The sequence below is a fragment of the Tamandua tetradactyla genome, chromosome 5, assembly GCF_023851605.1.
Source record: "Tamandua tetradactyla isolate mTamTet1 chromosome 5, mTamTet1.pri, whole genome shotgun sequence".
In the NCBI taxonomy this organism is placed as follows: Eukaryota; Metazoa; Chordata; class Mammalia; order Pilosa; family Myrmecophagidae; genus Tamandua; species Tamandua tetradactyla.
The window spans coordinates 3,286,300-3,314,289 of record NC_135331.1 but is presented as its reverse complement, the minus strand read 5'-3'; the positions used below and the strand labels follow the sequence as shown (position 1 = coordinate 3,314,289).

General features: G+C 44.1%; 1 protein-coding gene and 1 long non-coding RNA gene across 2 annotated transcripts in view; one reads left to right on the top strand and one right to left on the bottom strand.

Moving 5' to 3' along the window:
* The window catches only part of TMEM132D (transmembrane protein 132D), a 722,321-nt gene that overhangs the window by 622,804 nt on the left and 71,527 nt on the right, over window positions 1–27,990 (bottom strand). The window lies entirely within an intron of this gene.
* Window positions 9,895–13,245, top strand: LOC143682215 (uncharacterized). The gene is made up of 3 exons (XR_013175035.1): window positions 9,895–9,949; window positions 10,084–10,451; window positions 12,638–13,245. It is a non-coding gene; the product is annotated as an uncharacterized LOC143682215 (long non-coding RNA).

Below are 27,990 nucleotides of genomic sequence, written 5' to 3'. Positions count from 1 at the left end.
GGCGGAAGCCGGTCCCTCCACACCTCGGGCTAGCACTCCTGCCCTCCAGCAAGTGCCTTGAGCAGGGGTAAGGGAGTCCTCCCACACCCGGGTGGGGAAGGTGAGGTCTTGGGGAAGACCTCTTTTCTGGTGAGCAGCAAAGGCTAGAAGAGGGCACTGAAAAAAGGTCACAGAATTTACCCAGCAAGAGCTCTTTAATCCATCAAGCGGTATTTACCAAGACAGCAAAACATTGAAAGTGATAAAGAATTTGCTGAGGATCTCAGGGAAGTAAAATACTGAGGATCTCTTTGTTATTTACGGTTTTGCCCTCTGGAACACACAGCATGAAACTGCACTGATGTACGCTGGAGAGGGTGTGGGGAAACTGGAGCACTCACTGCCGGTGGGAATGTATGATGGCACAACCACTACGAAAGGCAGTTGGTGGTTCTTCGGAAAACTGAAACTCGAACTGCCAAAAGACCCAGCAATGCCATCACCTGGTATATACCCAGAAGAGCTGAAAGAAGTGATATGAACAGACATTTGCACACCAGTGTTCACAGCGGCACTATTCACAATTGCCAAAAGACGGAAGTAACCCGCGTGCCCATCAACAGACAAGTGGATGAACAAAATGTGGTGTATACACACGCTGGGATATTACACAGCAGTAAGACGAAAAGAGGTCCGGAAGCACGTGACAACACGGATGAACCTAGAGGATATAATGCTGAGCAAAATACACTGGACACAAAAGGACAGAAAATGTACAATCTCAGTACCATGCCTCTGGTAAAGGAGACAGTGTCCAGGCTCAGGTGAGCTGGATGAGTTGCTCTAAATAATGGGCCAGGAAATAATCAGCTCCCAGACAGAAAGTCACTGCAGCTTCCTCTGGCATTCTTCTCTAGTGTGATCCGGGGGAAGATTTTGGGGACAGACGGGAATGTGTGCTCTCCTGCCCACATCACCTTCCCTCCTTCCCCCTCCTTCTCTCCCTCCTCTCTCCATTCTCCTTTCCTCTTTTTCTTCTTCCTCTTTTTCTTCCCTCCTTCCTTCCCTAAAAATAAAAAAAATAAAAAGAAAGGTATTTGGAGATTTTAGGAGAGACAAGAAGTTGTGAAATCATCATCATGAGGAATGGGAAAAATCACTAGGGAATTCTCACAGGATTTGCCCTACTATACTCTTCATCCTTTCAAATTTGCAGTAAAAAAAAAAAAAAAAGTAGTCCTTTCTCTAATTTGGCCGTTAGAATCTTCTACATCACCTTGTAACTATTTCCTGTGTGAAAACCAGGCCTTCCTGGACGGACTTCAGGTTCTCAAAGGCAGGAGGGTTCTGGCTCTTAGCATCTTCTCCAGGACTACTCTAGGGCTCCAGCTAGTGAAAGCAGGTTCTTAAGAAACATATGTGGGATATGAGAGTGAAGAAACTCAAAGAAGCCCTTCAGGGAAAATTAAAAAAAAGAAACTGTATTGACCACGAAGGGCATAATTTCCTCCACGAAGTCAGCTGCACCGATGGAGCACAATGGAGGCAGAAATCTAGGGATCAGGACCCTGGAACGTTGTCTGAGAACTGTGTAAAGTGGTTCTCTTATGTTTAAACACTCGCATCACACTCAGATCTGAGGGGCCCAGAGCCCATGACCCCTGAGGACAAAGGTCACTCCTTCCCGCCTCTGGACTCACACCCCTTCCAGGGCTCCCCAAGCAGAAGAGGGGGTGCAGCCTGCAGCGGTGTTTCCCCAGAGCAAACACAGTGAAACGTACACACATTAAACACACGAATGAGGACTCCCCTCTCCCTGATGCTGCAGCCCCAGGACAGAGGAGGTGCAGCTGTGCTGTCATGTGTGCTGTGCTGTGCCAAGAAGCAGCAAGGAAGAGTAGCTCAGATCCTTACACTAGCACCTACCAGCCCGTGGTTCTGAGTGAGCGAAAGGACTCTGCTGCCTCAGGTCCCATGTCCATAAACAGAGATAATCACAGCACCTGGCTCAGGGGTGGCTGTGGAGATTCAGGGAGATGATGTATGGGAATTGCCTAGACCAGTGTTTGCTGCTTAGTAATTTTCGCATGAGTGCTTGCAATCTTTATTAGGGTAGAGAAACAGCAGCATTGTTAGTGGCTATTTCAAATGATGCAGCTACTCACCTGGCTATGACTGCTTACTTGTGAAAACGAGGTCAGGTATGCGCCACAGCATCGTCACACATGTTGAATTCACCCCTCAATACGAGAAGGTCTCATGATCAAGCAGGGTATCACTCCATTGTGTGAGCCCCAAGATCAAAACAGGTGCCAATACAGAGCCACCTTGACTAGGCAGGCCCCTGAACAACTAGAAATTTCTACCAGCTCCACAATGAGCTGAGGTAGGATCCACGCTGAAAAAATAAACTTAGGGTAAATCTCTCATAAACCTGTGTCAAAGTTTAACAAAACTTTCAGTGCTTCACAAATACTAAATTGTTATCCTTTACAACAAATCTACATACAAAATGTACGCCTGTTTTACAAAAGAGGAAACCAGGCATATAAAACTTCAGCATGCTGCCTGAGTTATATGAAACAAAGGAGAGCAGCTATCTACCCAAAAGAACAGAGCACTGGATTTCCAGGGGAGGCCATGGTCTGAGGTGCGATGTCACAATTCACAAATGGAATCAGACTCCACATGGTGAGAGGAAACATGCCTTTCTCACCTCGTGTTGCCTAAGGCTATTTCTGTGTGAGAACTATCAACCTATCTCTTTGTTTTTGATAGGTGCACAGCATTCCAAAGTATAATTGCAGTAAAATTTATCTTTGAATACTTTCAAATACATATAATTTAAAGGTATTAAGCTCTGTATTAAAATTTAATTTGTATAATTTGAGGTTTTCGTTTTCTGTAACAGGAAAGTACAACTTTTGCAGATAAACAACCAAAGTTTTGTTTTGATTTTTCTTTTTTAATTTAGCTGACTCCACAAATGGTGAGTAACTCAGGCGGTTTCATTTGGAAGACGAATCACAGAATCATAAATGGAGACAAGGGAGGGCATATTTTAAAAAAGTAAATGTGTACATTTAGTTTACAGCTCAACAATCTACATCCTGCCCAGAACTTGATGAAAGGGCTTCCTATAAACATAACATTTGCATTCGATTTCCTAAGGGTTATAAATCCAGGAACTGTCTGCAATGGTGCCCTGAAAACACAGCCCTCCTGAAGCCTGTGTGCCGACAAACCCATGACTTATCGTCTGTTCCCACTTTTTCCCCATTTCCCAGGATGAGAGAATCTAGACCTTTCTAAAAGCAGAATAGGAAGTCGAAGGAGCGATCAGACATGAAAGGAGACTATTTAAGCCAGCAGAGGCCCAGCATAGCACAACCTCTTTGCTTGTATTTCCAAAGGCTAATTGAGCCCAGGTCCACGGGACAGCAGGGACGGAAGCTGCCATGCATTTAAGCAAGCCATAGCTTGGACTTCTCCCTGCATTATTTATCTTTCTTAGCATCTTTGAGGAATAGAGGAGACACAGGCGCTGACAGAGTGCACAAGATTCATTGCTTTACCACTGAGAAAAGGAAGCACAAGAAAACAGAACTCCTTTTATCTTTGTGGAGCAGAAGAGCATAGGGGAAGAGTCCAGGGTTTGTTAGAGCAAACTGGGAATACACACAGGCTGCTTTTCTGCACAGCGGCTACCTCTGGGTACCCGGGAGAATCTCAGATGTGAATGTGCTTTAGGAAGAGTGAACTCATTCCTGAGGGAGTTATTCTAGTGAAATAAGTGAATAAAATAAAAAAGGGTAGAGCCCCTCAGACAATCGCTTACGCAACATCCAGAGTTTCCTATGTGCACGTGCTGGGTCTGTACGAGGAACAAGGAAGGCGCTTCTGGTGGAGGGTGACGGAGAAGGAGCAGGTAACAACCACAACCACTGCCAAGGGCCCTCCGGCACGCACTCTAAGACGGCGGTACGGGATAAGGCGGTAAAACAGCAGGGGTGAGAGGGACAATTTTGAAGGAATCAGAAAAGTCTCAACTGAAGGGATGAAATTTGAGCTAGAAACTCATCCTGTCTAGAAAGAGTTGGCTGAGTGAAGATAAGGAAACGGAGAGTGCTTCAGGCAAAGGAAGAGCTGGTCAAAGGCCCTGAGGCCCCAAGACCAGCAAGAAGGCTCGAGAGGCTGCAGTTGTGCACGTGGCGGGTATTCTGTGTGTTCAGAGCGGGGTTATCCAGACCAGGAAAGAAGAACAGAAATAATTGTACTATTAACTACAGTCCATGGTTTAACTTAGGATTCACTATTTGTGTTGTGCAACTTCATGGAATTTTGAAAAAAGTTTTATTCTAGTAGCATATATACAGCATACCATTTTCCCTTTTAAACACATGGTGACTTGGGCAAATTTCTGCCTGCCTCCACATCCTCAGCACTTTAAGGAGGATAAAGAGAGAACTAACTGCAGGGTGTTGTGCACAGTAAGTGGGAAATGCTTATACAGATTTTGCACGGTGCTGGGTAGCTGGTACTCACTCAGTAAATGTTCACAAATATTACCAGGTGGGAGCTGACAACACCACAGTGAGCAAAAGGCAGCTCCAGCACCTGGTCGGGGATGCCTACAGTTGTGGCCGAGGAGCATATAAACAGCACGATCAAGAAACACAGTGTGAAACTGCAGCTGTCCTGCATGCTGTGAATAAGGGTGCAGTGACGGCATCATGGAGACACTGCACTGATCGGGGAGTCATGGAAGACTTCCCAGAAGGGACCATTGAGCCACGGTCCATGGGGACGTGTCACATATGTCCACTGCCACCCGTGGTCTTTTATCTCAGCTTTATTCCTCTTTCTCCTTGTATGGCCCCATCTTCCTCGACATCACGGCTCACTTGCAGCTCTCGAGATGAGCTCCTTGGCCCATCCTCGCCAACAGCACTGTCTGTCTTGGGTCCAACTCTGTGATAGTTATATAAGGATGTTCGTGCACGCTGTCTAGGCCAGGTGCTATCATAAGGTAAGATCTCGAGAAGGTGGGGGTCCCACTGCATCAAATGGTGGACAAGGTGGGAATAACCAAGGATGAAGAACCGAGGATGGGCAGTGGTCAGTAAGGAGTTAACTGCAACTGGGGCAGATCCTCCAAATAAATGACCACTCCCGTTTCACAGGGTCGCTCCAAAAGCAGAGACTTACCCAAATGTAAAGTGACTAAAAGCAAAAAGCAAGTCCAACTACAGCAGCTAGAGCTACACTAATATATGCAGAGATGTGGGCAGAGCCTGGAAAGGAATATGCAAAATGAGCACAGTCTTGCATGGAGCTGATTACAGGCCTGGCCCCCGCAACAGGCCACTGGGGTCCACTGAGCGCTTCTCTGCCATGGAATCTCTGTGGGTCTTAGTTTCCCCACCTGTAAAAGGGGGATAACAATAGTGCCTCCCTCACAGAGCCGTGAGGATGAAGTGAGTAAAGTGGGTGGGGGTCTGCCTGGCACTTAGAAGGCGCTGCGTAAACGTCACTTCAGCAGAGCGGCAGAGACGACCGGAGCATGGTGTCCATTAGCACCAACAGCCTTTCTTAGCAACCCAGCTTCCATCTCTTACGTAAAGATACAGACCTGGCACAGGGCCATAAGCTCAATTACGATAAATACGTCACACCTGCACATACATATACATATATACACACACATACATATACCTACTCTACAATACATATGTATACATTTTTATTACCCATGTATACATCTATATGGTTTTTTGATGCTCAGTAAACTGTGCTACCCTCCTTCAACATTAAGACATAAAATTCTCCTTTATCTTCTTTCCTGGAAGAAACCAACATCTCAACAACTAATGAGCCTTAAAATTGAACTGTAATGAATTTTGTGTTGTGCTGTGTGATTTGAATAGAATAATTCTAGAAGGTAGTAAAGGGGTGTATTTTAGCCGCGTTGTTCCATAAAGGCAGAAACTTGGGAAGGAAGCAGCGGAAAGTAGCCTCAAGGCTGAGGCTGGTTTGCGGCGGGTCCAAGGTGCCAGTCAGTCCATAAGGGTGCCCATGCCCATCCCAGTTCCGAGGAGCGAGCGAACCCCCCGTCCCCCCGGGGCATCTGAACACACTGGATGTGAGCTCCAAGGGAAGCGACTTGCAAAATTTTCCATCTTGCTCTCTGAGAAGTCCTTTCAGAAGCTGGAACCGAAAAGCCCAGCCCCTTCCAACAATTCTGTTCCCTCACTATTTGTCAAATACCAGTGCTCCCCTCCCCCCTCATTTCCCGAACGTTCTCTTTTTGGGTCTCTTTCTTGGGAACCAGCAGCTGAAAGAGAAATGACCTACCCTGCCTTCCAGCTGTTGGCTACGGGTAAAGGAAGAGAAGAGGAACCCCTCATCCCTTATGCAGCAGAGACACAGCAGCCCTACCTTGCTGCTTGGGTCTATTAGGTGCTTTGAAAAAGTTGCCTAATTCATTTTTTCAAGTAGAAGCATACTTGGGGGTAAACATATTTAAATTGGATACTTAAGAAGCAAAAGACTGTGCTCCTTAATCATTTATGCAAGTTCTTGCTTCTTAACTAGGAAAAAAAGTAACAAGAACTACTTGTCAGGTCTGTAGCTACATTTTCAGAAAATATACTTTAAACAAAACTCCTTCTCAGGGAAGAAAAGAATACGTCCTCTATGACAGTGAACTACTTTCCTTCTTTAGCTGTTTTAAATCCATGGATATACGATAGCGCCACCTTAGCAGCATTTCCAACAACAAAGTACGGCACCTGGATGTCTTCCTTTTATTGCCAAAGGTATTTTAAAATATCTATAATGTGGACATTCAACTTATTTGTTTTGGAAAATCCTAAAGAGAGTTCCTGAGAGTTGTTATGTTAGGTCTATAGACTGTAAAACTTCCCCAGGGCAAAGGGTTCCTGGTGATGCTTGTTAGTTTCATTTCATGTGACATTTATTTCGGCAGGAATTGGAAACCCAGACACCTGGAGTGGAGTCTCAGGGCTAGCCTGGTCCCGTGGACGGGAAAAGCCAGTGGGGGGGGAGGGGAGAGCCTGAAGGTGCCACGTCCTGTCCTAAGGGGAGGTTGGAACCCAGCACTGAGCATCACGGAGGAGCCAGGCACCTGGATTTGGAGAAAAGGCAATTTGTTCAATCATTTTAATACCTCTGCAGGACATACAAAAAGATCTGTCAGGTTGATACAGGCTGCAGGATTCCAATTTGCAACCACTAATTCACAATTTCTCAGTGGGACCAAGAGGCACTTAGCTTTCCACATCCGATCTCTGACTCTTTATCATCAGTTTCAACAAAGAACAACTATCCCATGTCCTCAGAATATGGTTCTGTTCTGCGGGATTTATTCGTCTCTCCTCTTTTCCTGTAATGTGCATTCCTGTCTCACCCTTCTATAAAATACAAGTATCATAAATGAGGTGTAGACGTCAAACAAAAACTCTCAAACACAAATAAACTTAAACTTGCTACAATTTGAATAGCAAAATTAAGAATGACAGCTTAAGCCATTCGATTAGAAATTAATCTATACATATTTTTAAATCTAAGTGAGGGGGAGAAAGCATCTCTAAAAAAGGACAAATGAACAAAAACCTTTTCTCCTTTCCTCTCAGTCTAAAAAATATCAGAAATACTTCTCTTTCAGAGAATATCAGAAAAATTGTTCTCTTTCCATTGCCCTCTCTAAACAATGTCCCTAAATTTACTGTGTAGTCCATGCCACCCCACCCGGATGCTTTTTCTCCAGCCCCAGCATCCCAGTTGCCCCAACAACCCAGGGGAGACGCTGAGCTCAGGCTCTTAGTGTCTAGGTGGTCGGCCTTGACCTGGAACCCACACAGCTGCAGACACACAGATGAAAAGCCCCTGGAGCATGCGTCAGGAGTTATTTCCCACTGTTTACGATTCCTGAAAGACTCACGCGCATGCAGAGAGCTGGGGCACACGTTCACACCACCTGGGCAGACCAGCAAGGACGGTGATGCCCTGGGTTGAGGATGCTCTAGGAAACTGTTTGCAACTGAGGCCACTGGCAAGTTGCTGGTGCACTGGGACCATTTTCGACAAGCTGAAGCTTTTACACTACATAAAAGTCTGAAAGTGGTAACTATGAAAAGAAAAGTGTCTTGAACTCTGTCCCAGCGTGGTTCCATTTCTACTTACTTTGGGGTGGGATGCAGTGTGGAGGGGTTGCTGTAATCCTGATGTTGAGGATATTTTGTGGGGGGGAGTGGCGAGTTAGCTATCCCTATCTGCTACATCTGGACTTTGCCATCATCCCTGCAGGGCCCCTCACCACTGCAGGCGACAGGGGATTCCACTGATTTGTGAAGAAAGGGGCAAAGATAAAGGCTACAGAAAGTACAGTCTTCTCTCTCATGTAAATGTCAGCTATTGCTGAGCATTCCAGGGCTACGGCCACGCCTCCACGTCCAGGAGGAACCTGGCTCCTTCAGTTGTTTCCATTGATCTCCTTAACATGCTCATGAAAAACGGTGGCTGCATAAGCTCCAGACATCACACCCATAATCCAGTCAGCAGGAAGGTACACTCCTGTAGAGTCAAATGGTTACACTTTGCTACAAGGAGTGCGGGGAATGCAGGTTTTATTCCAGGTGGCCACGTGCTCAGCTTAAATGGAGCTCTCATGATTAAGAAAGGAGAACAGATGTTGAGAGACAACCATAATGCTGTCATTGCAAGAATCCCATTTTCAGTCTTAGCCCCTGTACTGCAACTATCAAATTCTTAAGATTTATTATTTTTGTTAATAATAATAATAATAATAATAAACAGTGGGACCATGTGCTTTTACATCCACCAGCTGCAGCAATCTTCATAGCCATCTTCTACAGCAGCTTGACCAGCCCCACTTCTTCATCAAAGAGCAAGCGAAAGAGTAACTTTCCAGAAACCTACAACCTCCAAATGGGCCCCTGTTCCAGATAAGTCCTGAAACCTAGAAGGCCCAGCCTCTCCAGAATATCAGATAATTCCATCTCCCTACCCCATATGAGTGACAGACTCTTCCAATACCAAAAATTTAGGACCGCCATAGCCCAAACAACCCCAAAGAGAGGTATGGAAAGATCAAAGGTGATGGTGGAGTTATACATAGAAGACAGGACTTAGCAAGTGAATATAAATGCTGAATCATTAAATTCTGATATCTCTTTCAGTCTCCAGTATTTTAGAGCTGTTAGAAGTAAAAACCTAAAATTATGAAACTGAAACCCATGTCAAAGTCTGAAATATGTCCTTCAACATATTGTGGTGCTGTGCTTTGGAATCTATAGCTTTTTTGTATATATATGTTATTGTTCACAAAAAAGAAGGAAAAAAAGTTGATTGTTATGATAAAAAAATATTTAAGCCTTCTAGCCTCCTATATTCTGGAGCAGCTAGAAGGAAAAACATGGGAGGAGCGTATGGTAGCCCATAATAAACTCTGGGATCTGTCCTGTAACCAATTGTTGAAGAGCGCTTTGAAAACTATTGCTTTTTTATTTCTTTGCTTTGTATATACGCTGTACCATACAATAAAAAAGGTTAAAAAAAATAGGATGCACTAATCATTTCCATTCTCGCCCCTGTGCAACCCTGTTAAGAATGAGCAAGTTTATAATAAAAAAAAATAAAAAGAGCAACAGGAAGCCCCAAGGCTGAGCTGCCCAAAGTGACACAACACGCTGCGGGACGTCCACACGGCCATGCTGGAGAGCAGAGCGCAGCGCTGGCCTTTCCTTCTAATCCCCTGTCCTCACGCATCCGCTCCCCCGGGCGGAGACGCATCTCGCGCAGCGCCCCCAGACCTCGGACCTCCCTGCCTTTGTGACGACGGGTCCTGAGTGCGAGGCACCACAGAGGGCTCCAGCCGTCCAGCCCTGACGCCGGCAGGGAGGGCGCCAACGGGCAGGCTCAGGGGCAGGTAAGGTCACAGACGATTTTGGTGGGAGGGGAGACAAAAATGTTTGTGTGTTTTTGTTTTTTTTTAATATTTAGCTATTACCCTTTAAACCCTGGTGGCTTCTCATATAAAGCTGGTGGTCTGCCTTCTCTTAGAAAAGGGGAGATGGGATAAAGCCCTGCCTGCACCCGCAGGGCACCCAGGCCAGTGCTGAGGGTGGCCCCCCAGCCAGGGCATGTCCACAGAGAGCTACCTACACCTGCCTGCCTCACCACGGGGGGCTTTACCTGCCCAGCCCTGGAGCCTGAGAGCTCTGGCCCTTGGGGAAGAGGGTCCACGGAGAGAGCTGCGTCACAGGTGGGCTGAAATAGAAGACTCTGGAGCCGCCACAAGCCCCTCACCTGCAACGGAGATAAGTAACGACAAAAGACCTCAGAGCTATTAATCTGGGGCCTCACACCATCATTAAACTGAAGAGAACATTGAAACGCTGGCTGGAATCTCTCTTTGATCTACAGCAAAGGTATGTTAATAACCACATTTCTGGGGAGAGAGCCGATTAACAAGGAATTTAGTGATATTCCTGTAATGGCCATTATCAGGAACCTTCACAGCAAATGAATTTCTAATTAGCTGGTGAATACACAAATGAAAGGATAATTCTGGTCGCTAGGCCTGTTAACTGCTGGAGGGGGAAGGCAGCTGGGGGTTTGTTTTGGGGGTGCAGTGTGGATGGTAAAGGGTTAGTCCATCAAAAACTTTGTTGCAAAATACATGTTTTAATCTATAAAGTCCTAAGAGCAGGATTTGGTTTTAAGTCTCTTAAAGGTCCTAACAGAGACCAACAATTCAGAAATCACCCCATTTCTCTTTTGTGGCCCTTTCTCTGTGAACGTTAGTGCATTTCCTCTACCATAAGTCATGATGTTTCACAATTTCACAGAGAGACTGGGAACGTTCCGAGGATGGTCAGTTCTCAGGCAAATTACTGAGCGTACAATGCAAAAGCGACCCCCAAATTCCGCAGCTTATACAAAGTCCACATTTTTTTGTTTTGTTTTGTTCTTCTCACTAGGGCGCCTGGGCCAGGGCAGCTCTGGAACTCTGAGCCCCTGGCCTCTCCTTCTGTGCCCCAAGGGTCAGAGGGGCTTCTTGGGTTTCCTATATCACGTCTATCCCCAGGGGCAGGAGGAAGAGAAGTCCAGGGGACTACACACCTATTCTCTTTATTGGACAGTCCCCAATGTCACAAGACCCTTTCTCTGGCACCTCACTGGTCACAAGACCTCACACAGCTGCAGAGCAGGTGGGCATCCAGCCTGGGCACCTGTGTGTGCTCCAATATGACCTGGGAGTTATATTATATTATCAAAGGAAGAGGGGGAGAAATGTTTTATAGGGCAGTGAGTGTGCACATCCTCACCAGAGCTCTTTCTGAGTACGAAAAACATTACAAAATGTCCACCTCTTTCTGAACCCAATCTAGTATGCAGTGTAACGGTGACTCCTGGACAACGGGTAGGGAGCTTCATGAACAAGGCTGATACACCCTGAGGTCCCCAGAGGGTGAATTAACACGGGCCACGGCACAGCAGACCACAGGCTCTGGGATCGGACACTGTCCTAGAATCCCCATTCTACTGCATTCGACCCGTTTGACCTTGGACAAGTTACTCCCCCTTGTGAGGGTCTTTGTTCTGTATGAGTAAAAATGGGATGAAAGCAGCACCTACCTCCCAAGCTGACATGCACGTACAACTTAGCATACCACCTGGCTTCAGTTCCCATCACTGCGACTGCCCCCAGCCAGCGAGCAAGGAAAGAGGCCAGAGAAGCGCACACTTATTCCCTACACCTCAGGGTCTGCAAAGCAACATGTTATCACTTGTGCTCACACTCCTTGGACAGGAGTCTCATCACACAGCCTCACCTAGGGGTAAGGGAGGCTGGGAAATGCAGCCCTGGTACATGTGGTTTTCTCTCAATATTTGGCAAGGAGAGAAGCTCTCCACAATGCAGCTAAATTTGTGTTTATGCTAATCCCCAACCCAGATTTCCGGAGTTGGGTCCTTCTGTAGTTGTTGGCTGTTTCCGTGGCTATTTTTCTGATAGTTGTGGTGGTTAGTGGGAATCTTTGCTAGTAATTGTCACCATAATCTTGAAAATCATACAGCATTCTACTTCTATGAATCAGTGGCTCCAATTTCAAGAGCTCTTGAAATAGTAGGATTTCAAAACTAATGCAAATGCTTTTTGGGAAAAACTGCCAGAAAATCAGATTCAGAGGACATTTTTTCCAAACCTCTTCACACGTACAACTCTGTGAGCCCTTCAGAAACAGATTTAATTTTATTCAGCATCTGCAGTTAAATGGAACCGCTGTTCATCCATCTTGCTTTGGTGGGTCAATGGGGTGAGTGACACACTAGAAGAAATCTTATGGTTCTAGTTGCAAATCAACAAATGGTCAGCTGACCATGTCATAAATACTATGTGAACTCTGCAAAGCATTTTACACTCTATCAATTGTTCCCCTACACATGACAACCTGCTATTCTTCAGACATTTCCAGGTGCTACTTGTAAGACCTGTAACTGCCTCGATCACATAGTTGGAAACTGGCTTATATTAAAAGACCTACAGAAGGTCACAGAAATAATGTTTGGCTAAGCCAGAATTCAATATTAAGTTTGCTTATTTTCAATGCAGGGTCCCAGTGGTTCAGAAAATGTGCTGACAACAAATGCAATTGGGAAAACAAGTCTTCATTATTCAACTTCTGTTCACTGTTTCTACTTGAACCAAATGTTTAGAATGACGTCACTTCCGGATATTTTGCTTTGAGTCAAAAGCTTTGTTTTTGAGATTTATGAAAAACGAAGCCAAAAGAGGACACTAAAACCAGTGTGTAAGCACTGGGAGTGTAACAATTAACAACTAGGTGAGCAGGTGTCCACTGGCACGCGGCAGCTGTCTGTGCACTTCAGCTAGGGTCAACTCGGCCTGCGTGCTTACAAAAAAGGTAATAAATTATCTTTGAAAGGAGCTCAAAAATCCTCTCTTAAGAGACCACGAACATGGCCTCTCAATAACTGCAACACAGGCAGAGATTTGCATTTCAGCTTTCGTTTTCCATTCCTCCTCCAGTACTGGGAAAGAGAAGCACTGTTCCTGGAGAATCCCAGGTGAAGGGACTGGAATTTCAGACACCTGGGCATTTTTGAAGATGAAAAACTCATCCTGAAATCCTCAAATTATTCTCAGTTTTTGGAAAGCTCCTTTCTGGAGAACTAAGCAGGAACTCAATATTAAAACAGAAAAGCAACGCGCATCTCCTGCCTCATGCTTACACGTGTGTGAGCATCTCCTTTGATGCTTGCTGCTGGTTTTCCTTCTATTTCATTTTTCAAATTACGATGTAAGGATGCATTGTATTTTTGTTAACGTTTTTCATGAATATTTGTTCTTCCAAATTTGGCACAGAAAAGGCAGAGGGCTTGATTTTTCATGTACCTTCAGGCTGATGTAAGCCCATTTAGCATGCACGCTGGCTAAAACTGTATAAAGTCCACATAATTTCTCCCCCCTTTTCTCTTTTTCTTTTCCTGTCTTTGTCTAATCTCTCCTTCTTTCTGGAAGCAGCTATTTAAACAAACTCAATTAAGTTAGAAAGCATATGATAATCCAACTCCGGTTCACAATCTCTGTGTGAACTGAAGGCTGATCCTTTTCCACAAAGTCCTAGCCTAATGGTAGACTCACCCAGCAGTAGTGTTGGGCCTGGAGAGGATGATTTTAATTTTGAGTGCACAGGCCACAGACTTAGTAAGTCATCCAATGCAAAATGCCACACTCTAGGAAAACAGGCAATTTCCGAGGGATGGTGCGGAGCTTTCTATCTGATTCCCGAAGGGGCGTATGGGGTGCCAACGATAAAAACAAAGGTTAAAAGTTGGCAGCGTGGAGCTGTTTGCATGTAATCTGGTCGTTTCCAGAAACTCTGGATATTTATGTGACACCTGAGGCTCAGAGTTAGAGCTCTGAAGCCATGAAAGGTAGCAGTACCGCAGAAAGGAACTGTTTAAAAAAAGTTGAAAAAGGGATCAGGGTCAGGGGTGTCTCCTGCTCTGTCCCCCTCACCAGGGGACACGATGGGGCTCTCACGGTGTCTGCCCGAGGGGCAGGGTGACCCCCAGAAGTGACAGGAAGGCAATACCCCACGGCCCGATGTGGCCACGACAGGGCCAGGAGGGAACCAGCCAAGAAGTTGCTCCTGGAAAGGGGCAGTCCTCAGGCCTGGGGCTCTGGCAAGCTCGTCAAGCCCTCCGGCACTGGTTTTCCTCTAGTGCCACCTCATTTCCGTCCTTCCCTCCCCCTGCTGCCCGGGACTGCACTCCCACTAAAACCCACGTCAGCACAATCTGTCTCAGGTTCTGTGTTCTAGGAACCCGAGGGAAGCCGTCTACCTACTTAATGATTATTTTCAGTGGGCTTTTCAAGCTCTTATATGAACAGGGTCCAGGCAACTAGCAAAAGTGAATCAAACTTGGTCTGAAAGAAAATTAGGAAAATAGAAACTTCTGATCCACCCAAAAGGATCACAGCTGTATAATTCCAGCTGATTGCTGTCGAAAGGAAAATTTACCCAAGGTTGCCATATTCAAAAAAAACAAAACAGAAATCCAAATCATTTTCATGAACTCTTCCAATCCTTAAATTTTGGAAATGAATGAAGAGGCTCGAAATGACTGAGTAAGCAAACACTTTGCCCGCCTATCCAAAGAGGTCTGCGGGTTGATTTGGTCCCACAGGTCACCATTCGTTAAGTTCAGCCACTAAACTAGTCACTCTATTTCATGTGCACACAGACCTGGCGAGTTACATAAGCCCTGACCTGAGACTCGGGGCTGGCCCCACCTCCATCAGCGGTCAGGGGAGCTCAGAAGTGATGGGGTCCTGAGAAGGACCACCAACCAGGCTGTCCAGGCAGCAACGGCGGCCGGGAGAAGACAGGACCTCTGCCAGTGTCCCCGGCACCACTGGCAGAGCTAGGAGAGGGTTCCAGAACCTTGCCCTTCCCTACACCACCCTCTCAGCTCTCCAGGCCTCTCCTCCCCTATCCGCCCTGATGGCACAACAACTAGCTCATCTCTTTAGGGGCTCTACCCTCACTTAATTCAGGTACCACAGGAAGCGCCAAGCTCCCTGGCCCTCCCTCACCCCCAGGCTCTAACCTGCACCCATTCACGTTTTATATGGCGGCAAGCCTCTCCCCAGCCACCCCTTCCCATATCCTCTACATGTTACTTGTTTTTCTGTCTCCTCCCACTAGATTGTAAACTCTGGGAGGGCAGAGGCTGGTGTCCTGGCGTGCAGACAGTGCCTGGAACGATGGCTGGCAAATGGCAGGAACTGAAGAATACATGGTTGGTGAATGAATGAATGAATGAATGAACTGGAAACCTGTAGGCTTTCCTTCTGCAGCATGCCTCTGGTGTAGGTGTTGATCAGAAGACAGGAGAATCGGGGCATGTGGCCAGCAGGCTCCCCCACTTAACAAGAGTGGGACCTCTTGCATTTCTATCACTTATTGGGGTCTCATGAATTATTTCCCATAAAAAGAAAAGGTGCTTACCCTTTTAAGGTATGAACAACCACTGTGTTGGAATGAATTGTGCAAAGTTTTACTGGGAAAAAATGTTACTACATTACATGAATCTGATCAGACATGAGTCACGAGAAAGTCATAACCTACAGAGTATTTTGTGAGCCATATGGGGCTGATCCATTACTAAAGAAATGTTCTCCAACCCTTCCGAGCAGAAGATCATGCACTCAAAATCTAGACTTTGACCTGAAGGCCATTTACATAGGAAGGGGGACAAATCGAGCATGCTTTTCACTCGGTCTTACAAGAAATAGCTCACTCACTCATAATGGCCACGAACTTACAAGACTCTGTTTTACCCTAACTTAACAAAGAAGGACATCCCCAGAGAACCCAAAAACACACCCTGGCCCACACACCTGTCAGCAAGTACCTGACATCCCCAGGAACCTGAAATGAAGAAAATTTTCACTCAAGTTCATGACGGCCACATCAAGGCCCTTTTTTTTTAGTGCGTATTACCTAGTTCCTGCTCGCATATCAGATTCTATTTTCTTCTGTTCTATAAGAAACATGTAGTGTTTAAGTTTTACTGGGAACATCTGTAAGTGACAGCTGCCAAGGGAGGGGAAGGAGCCCATGCCTCGGGCCTCCAGGGAAGGAATGGACACCAGCAGATTTGCCCCACACGTGAGGACCCAGTGCTCAAAGGCTCCATGCCCACACAGCAGCAAGGTGGAAGCAGAGAGAAGTCGTCTGACCGGCTCATGTACCCAAAACCGCATACCAAATATTTACGCAAACTATGAATAAGCCTAAGAGGGACAAATATGAACCGAAGCATGGATTACTGGCTCACTCACCTACTGAACAAACTACTATTGAGACTCCACTATGCTTCAGACATCGGCTAGTTTTGGGAAGTCACCAGTAAACAAATCACCCAGGTCCTTGTTCTCATGGAATGAACATTCTTTTCAGAGTTGGCTTTTGACATAAATATTAAGAAGGAGTCAAGCAGTAGAACAGCCAGGGGAAAGAGCTGTTAGGCGTGGTCAGGGGCTCGGCATGTTTGGGGAACAGAGAGAAAAGGCCCTTGTGACTGGAATATCAGGGTCAAAGCAAAAGAGACAGAATTCAGAGAAATTTTGGAGAGATGTTAGCTGATAAGGTACACTGCGGTAAGGGTTCTGGACCTCGTTCTAACTGTGATTGCAAACCTGGGAAAGTTTTCATCAAGGGCCTGCAATACCAGGGTTTTAGCTCTGGGAAATCTTTTTGATCACTGATCAGAGATAGGAGGGGGCCAGATAGAGGCCAGGAAGAACGGGTGGCTTAGGGACAAATGAGTCAGTGGTGGGGGAGAGAAGTCCGTGGATCAGGGTATGTTTCCGAAAGAGCTGACAGATCAGGTGTGGAAGGAGCAAGGCTGCCTGCCAGGTCTTTACCCCAAAACCACAAAATAAGCAGCAACACACTTGTCATCATGGCATGTGCTAGATAACCCATCCAAATCCACAGAAACAGGACTGGTCTTTCTACCGTGGGGGTGACGTGTCTCAACGCCACAAGTCAGCTCACAGACTCCCCAGATCATCTTTTGCACCAGCTTTGCTGTCATGAACATGAGTTCTGCTTTCTCTACTACTGGACCAAGCACAGCGCCGGAAACAGAAAGATGCTTCCTAACACGGAAGTTGAACCACATCTTACCAACTCCCCAAATACTCAAATTACCTCAATTTGTGAAATTCTGAATTTGTTTTATCTAGTCACAGAGTTAAAGGCATAAAGCATAAGTAATCTAGTATTTCGTTTCTGCCATCTATATTCTGATGACAGTGCTCTATTTCTCTCTCCACTGGAGATATTGTAAGTTTAATATAAATTGCATAGGTTCCTTTAATTCCAATAATTTGCATGATGCTGTCAGCAGGACACAATCAAATTAGCAGTATCTAGTCAAAAAAGAGAACAGACTAGAAGACAAAATCAGCCAGTCCAATCTATTAGACTCACAAAAGCTTACTTTTTTTTTTAAGAGTTGCTTCAGAAAGCAATGTCTGAACATATTTTATTAAAAATAAAAACGGGAATAATATTTACCAAAAAAAATGCCAGGACACTGACAAGAAAAGGGAAATTAACCTTTAACAATTAGGTGGAGCTTTTAATAAGTGCCTGCAAAGTACAGCATTTAAGATTATATGATCTGTTTTATCTTTTTAAAATAAAATATTGGTCCTACAGCAAAGTAGTAGAAAAAATAAAGCTATTCATTCTGACACACTGTCAAGTAACGGAGGTGGTGGGAAATACTTTTAATGGCTTAAAACGATTACCTTGAACTCTGACAAATATAAACTTCAAAAGAAAACTATTTTAATGGAGGTGTTTTCTTCCGCAATCACAAGCATCCCATTCCTTGGAAGGAACAGACCAATTTAACCTCCGCTGTAACCAATCTGAGCTTCTCTACATCTTTCCAAGAACCAAGGTTATGGCTTTTCAAGATCTAACTACCAAATGAATCTCTCAATTTCAGCCCAACTTTGAGTATTTTAGTCACTGATGCCTGGAATCTTGGCAGTACAAGTCAATCTGAAAAGCAAATGTTCTGGGCGGGCCCTGGTGGCTCAGTGGCAGAGTTCTTTCCTGCCATGCCAGAGACCCGGGTTCAATTCCCAGTGCCTGCCCATGCAAAAAAAAAAAAAATGCAAATATTCTAACAGCCATCAGCAGAGTTAGACAAACCCCAGATCTGCTTTGTAGAAAGGATGCTCGATGCATGGCCCTTGTATTTGCAAAGCCAAGAGGAGCTTGGGACCCTCCCGATGCACCCCAGACAGAGAAAATGAGGCGCACCTCCACCTCTCCAGGGTCTGATCCTTACCGGGGTTGGACAATGTGGTTGAATTAACTGATCCCCCAGGCTGGCATTCAGTTCCTACATTAAATGTTCAAAATATTCTGTGTAGAAAGTTGAAGTGCAGGGTGGACAAAACTCCTTAACGAAAGGGCACCTCCCGGAAGCCAGGTCCATGGTGCACTCACGCAGCGTGTGCTGGAGGCAGTCCCGCGAGCCCTGCACCCAGTCCAACTTCCACACCAATGCCTCCCGCCACCTAGGGGATCTGGAATAAGCATTCATCTCCTGAGCCTCAACCTGCACACCTGTAAAGTGGGATGAAACACACACCTGCAAGGGGGTTGTGTGGAATAAACGAGACGCACCTGCTCGGTGGACAGAGGCCCCAAGGATCGGGAATGAAGGTTGGCCATGTCCCTGTCCGCCGAGGTCTGTGCTGCCACGCACTGCGCATCGGTCCCTAGGGGCTGAGACCGCGCAGGCCGGGAACTGTGCAAGGCAGAAAGCACAGGGAATCCAGACTCAGGGTCGGGGGACAGGGGCAGGGAATAAGCACATGAAGACGTAAAAACCACGGGAGAAGTGCCATAAAGGAAAAATGGTGCTTAGAGAGAATGTATGGGCAAGGTCTAATTTGGATTGGGAGTGTCCGAAAATGCTCACTAAAAAAAGGGTATTTAAGGTGACAGTGAAAGGAGGATCAGACGTAAACAAGGTGAAAAGTGGGGAAGGAATCATGCTTGGCATTTTTTTCCTGGCTACAATTTATTATGTTTAATTTATACGGTGTGGGAAATAGAGAGGTACAAAAAAGAAAAGGCATGTCTTCATAATCCCACCAGCAAGAACAAAATTTTCACACACTGTACCAGATATTTTTTCTAGGAAAAGATAATTTAGGATGAGATTCACATGCATAAATATGCATGCCTGCATGGATGTGTGTGTTCAAAGCCACCATTCTCGACTCAATATTACATCCCGAGCATGTCCTCACACCGTCAGGAATTATCCAGTAATCGTGTAGAGAATATATCTGAAAGTGGATCTGTGCACATCTTCCCATTTTTTCCATAAGATAAATGTTCTAACCGGAGTTTCAGAATGAAAAGCTAAGAATATTTTAATGTCTTTCGTAACTGCTACTAAACTATCTTTTTAACGTTTGTATCATCTCCTAGTTTTCATTCTCATCAGGAGTATGGAAGCCCCGTTGCCTACTCCTTGCTCTGTCACTGAGATATCTGGAAGTTCCTTAGGTGAAAATCCCAGCTAGTTGGTGGCTAGCTTTCTTTGGCTTTGACAAATAGTCCCCATTTTTCATATTTTATTTCCCTTTATGTGAGCTACCTCATAACATCCTTTTCTCATTTATATATCACAGTGTTGGTCTTAAGTTCCTAAAACTTTATATATTGTAAGATAATTGGCAAATACTGTCAAAAGTTTCAACTTATTTTTTTTATTTAAAAAATGGTGTTTCTAATGTTTAGAAACATAGTTTGTCTTCTTAAGTAATCAGAGCTATCACGGTGGTTTTTAAATGGTTTTTCTCTTATACACACAGAGACTGTTACTAAACTTCCTATTTTATTTCACTGAACTTCCTACACTGTCATATGTCACTTACTTTTCTACATTGCGTCTTGGTATCTTAGTGTGGCCTTCAGTATTACTCTCCTTTTAAATATCTGCCTTGTTAGACTTACTCTACTAGACAAACTTGACATTTTGTCATTATTCTTTTAAAATAAACTGGTGTTTTGATTGAAAATGTAAAATTACAGGTAAATTCCAGAAAAGCTTTATCTTTAAAATATTGAGCCTTTCTATAATTTTCATTTATGTTTTATAGACTATAGTTTTGCTGATCATTTCCTTCAATTTGTGCACTTTTATAACATTACTTATAGTCTACTTATATTTTTGTTGCTTGCAAATGGGACCTCTTTTGCCATATTATTTTCAAAGTGATCGCTATTATTGGGCAAAATGATTGTTGTAGCTTTACCACAATACTTTTATTTTATTCTCTAAAAAAAAATCATATCATCTCTAAATATTGACTGTGCTCTTGTGTAATCAAAAAGGAATACATGCATTTACAAGCATTTCAGAAAGAAGTTTAGAAAGAGTATTAAAATTTGTTACAGGTGAACAGACTGAAAGGAAGTAGCTTTTGTTTCTCATTTGGCACCATTCTATCTACATTTGCTTTAATATTCTAACCTTGTACATGTATTACTTTTATTATTTTTAACTTCAAGGAGGCTAATTTGGGGGCTATGAAATACTGACTGTTTCACAGAATTTTTTATACCTCTTTTATCAAAAATATTAATAACAATGTATGCAGGTTTGAAGCTCTTATGTACCCCAGAAGAGCCAGGTCCTTTTTCCTGATCCCATCTTGAGAGGGAAGCCATGTTTCTTTTAATCCTGATTCAATATTCAAATCCAACTTTGACATGATGGTTTCCACGGGTATCCAACACACGGTTGTGGGTTGGCCTTTCGATTAGATGGAGATGTGCCTCTACCCATTCAAGGTGTGTCCTGATTAGTTACTGGAGTCCTTAAAAGAGGAAACATTTTGGAGAGAACTCAGAACTCACAGGGATGCAGACATTTAGAGATGCTTGGAGTGCTGACAGAGAAAGCAGATATCTAGACAAGGACATTCAGAGATGCAGACAACATCAGACATTGCATGTACCTTCCCATGAGATGCTAAGCAAGTCAGAACTCACAGTTTTACCCCAGAGAAGCTAAGTTAAAGCCCACCGAAGTTTAGAGAGGAAACCACTGGCATCTGAAGCTGGAAGCAAAGGAACCGGGAACAAGGTACCAGCAGATGCCAGTCACATGCCTTCCCATGTGACAGACATCAGACTTTCTTGAGTCAAGGGAATCTTTCTCTGGATACTATAATTTAGACATTCTTATGGCCTTAGAACAATAAACTTCTAACTTAATAAATTCTCTTTTTGAAAGCCATTCCAGCAGCATTTAGCAAACCAAACACCATATAACATTATAATCTATTTGCATTACAGCTTTACTCATCCTTTCCAGGGGGCATGCGTCCTTCTTTTCCTGCCTCATAGAACTGGCTATAATAAAGGCTCTTGATTGTTTTAACCTCAGCACTAAAGATATTCATGGTCACCTGCCCAGAATCCCCAGACAAGCCTTTGCACCGAGGTTAAATGCTGAGCTCCCCAGGGGCAAGCTGCATCTGCACACTGGAAAGCACTTCTGTGTGGGAATTAGGGACACCCAGATTTCACTCTAGTCCCTGAACAAATCATTTATACATAAAAAACTTTAGTTCTAACCAACAGCACAAGTGATTCTGCCAAAATAGTAACCCACATCACCACAGCTGCTGGCCTCACTTATAAAATATTGGTAGGAAATGCTGCTGATAATGGGATTCCTTTAACTGGTTGTTACTTAAAACCATTATAAGCAGCAATGGCTACTGTTTCGAGATAGATACTGTGTGTCATGCTGGGAAAGTGCCTTTCTATTTCTATTCACTGATTTTATTTGTTTAAATCTGTAACACCGTTGGCATTTTATCAAATTCAGTGTTGACATATATTAAGAAGTTTCTTTTAATAATACATTTCATAGTAGTATATCCTTCTTGTATTTTCGTAAAACCCACTTGTTTTATTAATGTTTTTATTACTCAACTTGTAGTATTTTATTGGGGATTTTCATGGACAAGATTTTTCTTTATAATTTCTCTTACTATCTTTTTCAGGTTTTGGTGTGAGGATTATGTCGAGCTTATAAAATTCACTGAATGAGGTTTCTTTTTGCTTCTTATTTCTTATTTTTATTTCCTTTCCATGTATAGCCCATGGAAATAAATAGCCCTTCCAAAATTAGATGAAATATCAGATAAAATCATCACGGGGGTGCACTTTCAGTTTTAAGTTTTTCCTACATAATCATCTGCTCTGGTTTGTTTGTTTATTTACTAAAGTGAAATAAAAAGTTTACCCGCAATAACATTTACTGCTGCTTCTGAAGTTTCCAGGTCTATAAACGTTCCTTATCAAACTAGCATCTTTAAATAAAATTTGTCGTTTCAGAAGCCTCCAGTTTCATCTTATTCTGCTATCTTATCTCAACTTTCATTTCTTATTTTATAAAATCTGTGTTTCTCAAATGTTATCAAGATGTCTCATTCCAATTTCTTGTTTGGAATGGCCTGTCTTCTTTCAAGCAAATCACTCCACAGTTTTGAAGTTCTGGTTTGGTTTTGCTTTGCTCGAGCCTGAATGACAATTCTAGTCCGTCCAGGTATCGGCTGAGAGACACAAGCTACTCTCTTTCTGTTGTCCTCTTTGTTTCTAGAATCTTCCACCTGCAACTTCAGCTGGTGGCGAATCTGCTTCTGGGTGACCTAGGGAGGTGAGCTGAGAGGAGCTACTGCCATTGAAGAAATTTCCACTGCACAGGTTTTCCTCGAGGAGCGGAGTTTAATTTCCCAGCATGAAGAGGAACATATCACATTCCTCAGGCTGGGCCACCCAAGAGCTCCGGGCTTCCCCCGGTCCCCACTGGTGGCATCCACGCATACAGAAGCTTCATTACACCACTGACCACAGCCCGCCACCCAGGGAGTCAGAAAAACACCTCTGAGACTCTACAAGGAGCTGCTATCTATTGTCATCAAAGAACCTACCTGTCCCTCAGGCAGCCACCACATGTCGTTAGTGAGTCCACGGGGAGCTGCAGCGTGGCCCCCCTCGCAGGTGGGAGACGCTGTGCCTGAGGGCCATGCCACGGCTTTATCAATGGGCACTTCTCCAGGCAGCCCGGAAGATGAGAGAGGATGGACACTGGGCCGCGTGTCCATCTTGGTAAGGATTTTCAGGGAGCGATTAGTGTAGACAAAGTTGCTAGGGATGGAAGAATTATCAGTGGATGAATTAATAAGAAAAGCAGAATACTAACCCCAATTCTGCACGTGAAATTACCTTTTCCCCTATGTGAGACATGACATCCAGGGGTGAAAGTCTCCCTGGCAATACTGGATATGAATCTCGGGGATGAGCCTGGCCCCACCATGGGATTGACGATGCCTGCCTAACCAAACAGGAGAAGAGAACTGTGACAAAATATAGTGTCAACGGCTGAGAGAGTTCAAACAGAGTTGAGAAGCTCTTCTGGAGGCTGTTCTCACACAAGCTTCAGACACATGTTGCAATTCACCATCGTTCGCCAAACCCTAACCAAAACCATTCCCAGCAAACCTAAAGAACACCTAGGGCTCTATCTGAGATTCTACAAAGGTTCCATGCACCATGATTACTTTCCAGAAACCTACAACCTCCAGATGGGTCCTAAGCCAGGTAAGTCCTGAAACCCAAGGGGCCCAGCCTCTCCAGAACATTAGCTAGTTTCAACCCCCATCCCATATTATCAACAGCACCTTCCAACATGAAAAAATTAGAATGACCATTGCCCAAAGATCTCTATGGATTGAGAGAGGGATCAAAGGAGAAGGAGGAGTTATAACAGAGAAGACAGGATTTAATAAATGAGTATGACTGCTGAGTCACTATACCAATATTTCTTTTTGTCCCAGTGTCTCAGAGCAGCTAGAAGAAAAAAAGCTAAAATTGTGGAACTGTCACCCATACCAAATTCTGAAATCTGCTCTATACCTACTTGTTACAATATACTCCGAAATGTATTGTACATGTGTTATATTTCAGAACAAAAAAATGAAAAGAGAAGCAGAGTAACATATTTCTAAAATCCTTTCCTCAAGAGTTTGGTATAACACACATAAATGGTTAAATATATGTTTGCTTACTAATATAAACATTCTATAAAAGCCGAGTGCACTAGCTGTGGCTAAGTTTTGAAAGGAATTAGAAGAGCCAAGAGAGTGTACAGAAAACATCACATACTCATTTACTTTTCATTATTTTAACCACATGGATTCAGCGGAAGTAAAGCAGACATAATAATCAGCCATTTAAACACTGCTGAGCAGTTGTGATCAACCTCCGTTGAATGAGCACGTTTGGAAAAAGAAGGAGGTAGAGAGGCAGCTCTGTCCCCTCCTGGGATGGACTTCCCACAGTCCCTGGCAGTTCGAGCACCCTGAGAAGGAACCGCGGGTAAGAGATGCCAGTGGCAGAGGGGATGAGGCCGAGGGGGAGATCTGGCCCATCGAGGAGTGCCTGTTCCAGCATTCCGGTCTCTGGCTTGACTGGAAGTTGCAAGTTGGCATCCCGCAGGCCAAATCCAATTTCTCAACTGGTTTTGTTTGACCTGCACGATGTTTAAAATGTTTATTAATTAGTCATGAGCCTCTAAGGACTGGAAGATCTCACATAAAAATGCAGATTTCAGGCCTCTTTTGGATGGCCTCAATTTCCTCCGGGTCAGCTATTCTCTGGGGCTGATTGATTCTGCTTGTTCTAGGCAGAGCAGGTGGCTTTCCTGGGGCACCTCCTGCCACTTCGCGTTTGTCCACGAGGGAGACACCGAGTGTCAGCTGACGGTTATCCTGGGTGGCCTGCTGGGTTCTCACACCTGGCCTGCTTGACTCATTTTCACCATCACCTACTTCTTATGGGTATTTCAGTTTTCCACCCCGGCTGCAGAGGAGTCCTGAGACGCCACCACTTTGAGCAGTGGCAGGATTGGCACTGAGACCTCTCTTTCCTGAGGGCATGGGGTTGAGCCAAGAAGAAAAAGGCATTTGCCATCTGAAGACCTCCGCGTTTTAAATAATCCTGCAGCCTGGGAGCAAGGCCCGAGGCCCTGCTTAGGAGCCTCTGTGACGTTTCCACCAAAACTCGCTCCAACTTAAAGACAGCTGCATGGAAGTATGCTGCTAACAGGCCACATGATTTCAGGGCTTATGTGGTCGTTCATTATATGAGCTTTAGGGCCAAAAATGTCCTTAGTTCTCAAAAAAGCCATCTACCTGACACAGTGCCAACCCCAAAGCAATTCCTGTACTATGCCTGAAATTTTTCCAACAAGAAAGACTTTTATTACATAATTTGGTATTTGGCTTGATAGAAATATCTCTAGAAATAAAATGTTGATTCAAGCAGGTGATAAATCCTGCTATTGATCTTTCCAAGTAGAGAATATGTAGACAAAGAGGGCATATAGAGGCCCCAAACCTTCAGTCCTGAACAGAAGTCCAATGCCCATCAAATCCCGGAGTCTCCAACTATTTATATTGAAAATTAAAAACAGAATGTTCTTTCTCATCGGGCCACTTCTGGAGTTCTTCTCTCTCCCAACTCTCATGTATAAACAGCTCATCTTTGATGCCGCTGCTGCCGGGTAATACCTTATTTTTGTGAAGTTGAGAGGCGATGCAAGCACTGATGGTACGAATTTGTCTTCTGGTTCTCCTGCCTTCTACCCAAAAGCAACTGCACATCGTGCAAAAGGTAGGGCACTTTCCATTCTGATTAGGTTGGGCCCATCTGGATGAAAATTGCTGCCCTTGATTGAGTTCCAACTGTAGCCCATAAACAAACTAGCCATTCACTTATAGCTGCCCTACATTATTCCATTTTCTCTCTTTTGAAAAGCAATCTGTGCTCTCTTAGATTAATATTCAGCATCATACAAGAAGGCTTACTTAAGGGTGCTGATTTAGACTGAACAATGAACTCCAAAGCAGCAGGAAGTCTTGGGAATTAGCATGAGAAAAACCTCAAAAATGTAATTATTTTTGCTAACAAAATTCATACTGTCGTATTTAATACCATGTAGTTACAAAACATGGGACTCTATTTAGGAAACAATGATTGAGATTCTTAGCTGAAAGGGACGAGGTACGTGCTGCAGACTATTGTTAATGACGGAAAGAATTTAAAGCACACAGAATTTGTAGTGCACAGCTTAATCCCCGCGGTGACACCACACCCTCCTACAATTCTGCCTCGTGTACTCTATTCTCCACTCAGGGCATAGGAAGAGCAGAATTCAATATCACTGATCTAGAAGGCAGGTGAAGAAAGATGAAAATGGGGACCCCAATTCGCCATAACTACCTACTAAAGGAACACTCTCACACTGGCTCAGAAAACAAAATCTAACTCTGTGAAACTCAAAGCGGGCGAAAGTAAATGACTGCGCAAAGGGATGCCAAGAAAGGAGGGGCTGTAGTAGTCACAGGAGTAAAAGTTAAATTCACGATCAAAAACAATAAACAAGAGAAAGGCAATGTAGGAACATGAGGAGAAAAAAATGTACAATGCAAATATAAGGATTATTAACTTTGAAGGGCTTACTTACATAGAAAAAACAAAGTCAATAAAAGTAGGAATAGGGAGATATTGGTCAGGACATGAGACGTGAGAGCGATTTAGAATGCTTCTTTCAGTGCGGACAGATCACGTACATGCAGAACCACGGAAGGCAGGGAGGGAGGGAGTTGGGGAGCACTGGACAATAGAGGCAATAAAACTGAGTTACCCCTTTCTCGGTACACAATACTAAAACGCTACAGAGCGCATACTTTTTCCATCGCTTGAACACTTCTGGAAAAGTGGATCACTAGAAACATCAATAGGCCCCAGAAGAAATAGGATCGAGCAAGTTTTCAGACCAAACCCTAGGAATATTAGAAGTTACTTTATTTTTATTTTTTTCTTTTTCAGAAGTTACTTTAAAACAGGAAAAATATAACAGCAACAAGTCAACTACTGAGAAATGTATGAACTACTCGAGCAAATCGCAGGTCAAATGGGAAGTACTGCAGACTGGCTGGTAAGTCGCTCCAACGAGCATAGAGCACAGGGGATGCTGTAACACCGGGAGGTGGCTCTGGGCATCCTTTAGTGAGAGCTGCTGTTTGGGCAGGAAGGTGTTTTCAGTCCACCCCTGTCCCCACCTGAAGGGGGAGAGCAGAGTTTTGCTCTAAAACTTAGTGTCTCAGTAAACACAGGGTCGCTGTTTCCAAGTCCTTGTTCTTACACATCCACTGACCTCATCGTGGTCACCTGTAGAGTGGACGTGAGGTTCTGGGGAAATGTCAACTGATATGCATGTATCTTTGCAAAAAAAAGAATTCTTAAAAAGACCAATAATATATAAAGATGAGCCACCAGCATTCTAATGGAAGAAGTATGAGCAGAAAAATCATGACGAAAATTAGAAATGAGAAGGTAAATAAGCACAGATGCTCAAGAAATATAATACTTCATAAAATCAATTTGAAAACCTAGAAGATAGGGCTGTTTCTAGGAGACTGTAAAATTTTTTAAAAACAGCATTCTGGAAAAGATTTAAAATGAAAATGAAAAAATAAAATCTAATAAATTATAAAAAGTCATCAAGGAGATACCCTTAAGGAAAACATACACAGTTAAGAGGAGGAGAACCCAGAAAGCAAACAATGGAAAGTAACTTCCCCAAGCTGATTAAAACAATGTCCCAAAAACCAAATTAATGGTGACACATTAGTGGGACAGTCGCTGGAACAAAAGAAGAATATCTCAACCAGCGACAATCATCAGCCCTGCACTGGAGGTCTGAGTGAAAGCAGAAAACCAAGAAAAAATAAATAATGGGTAGATGGGT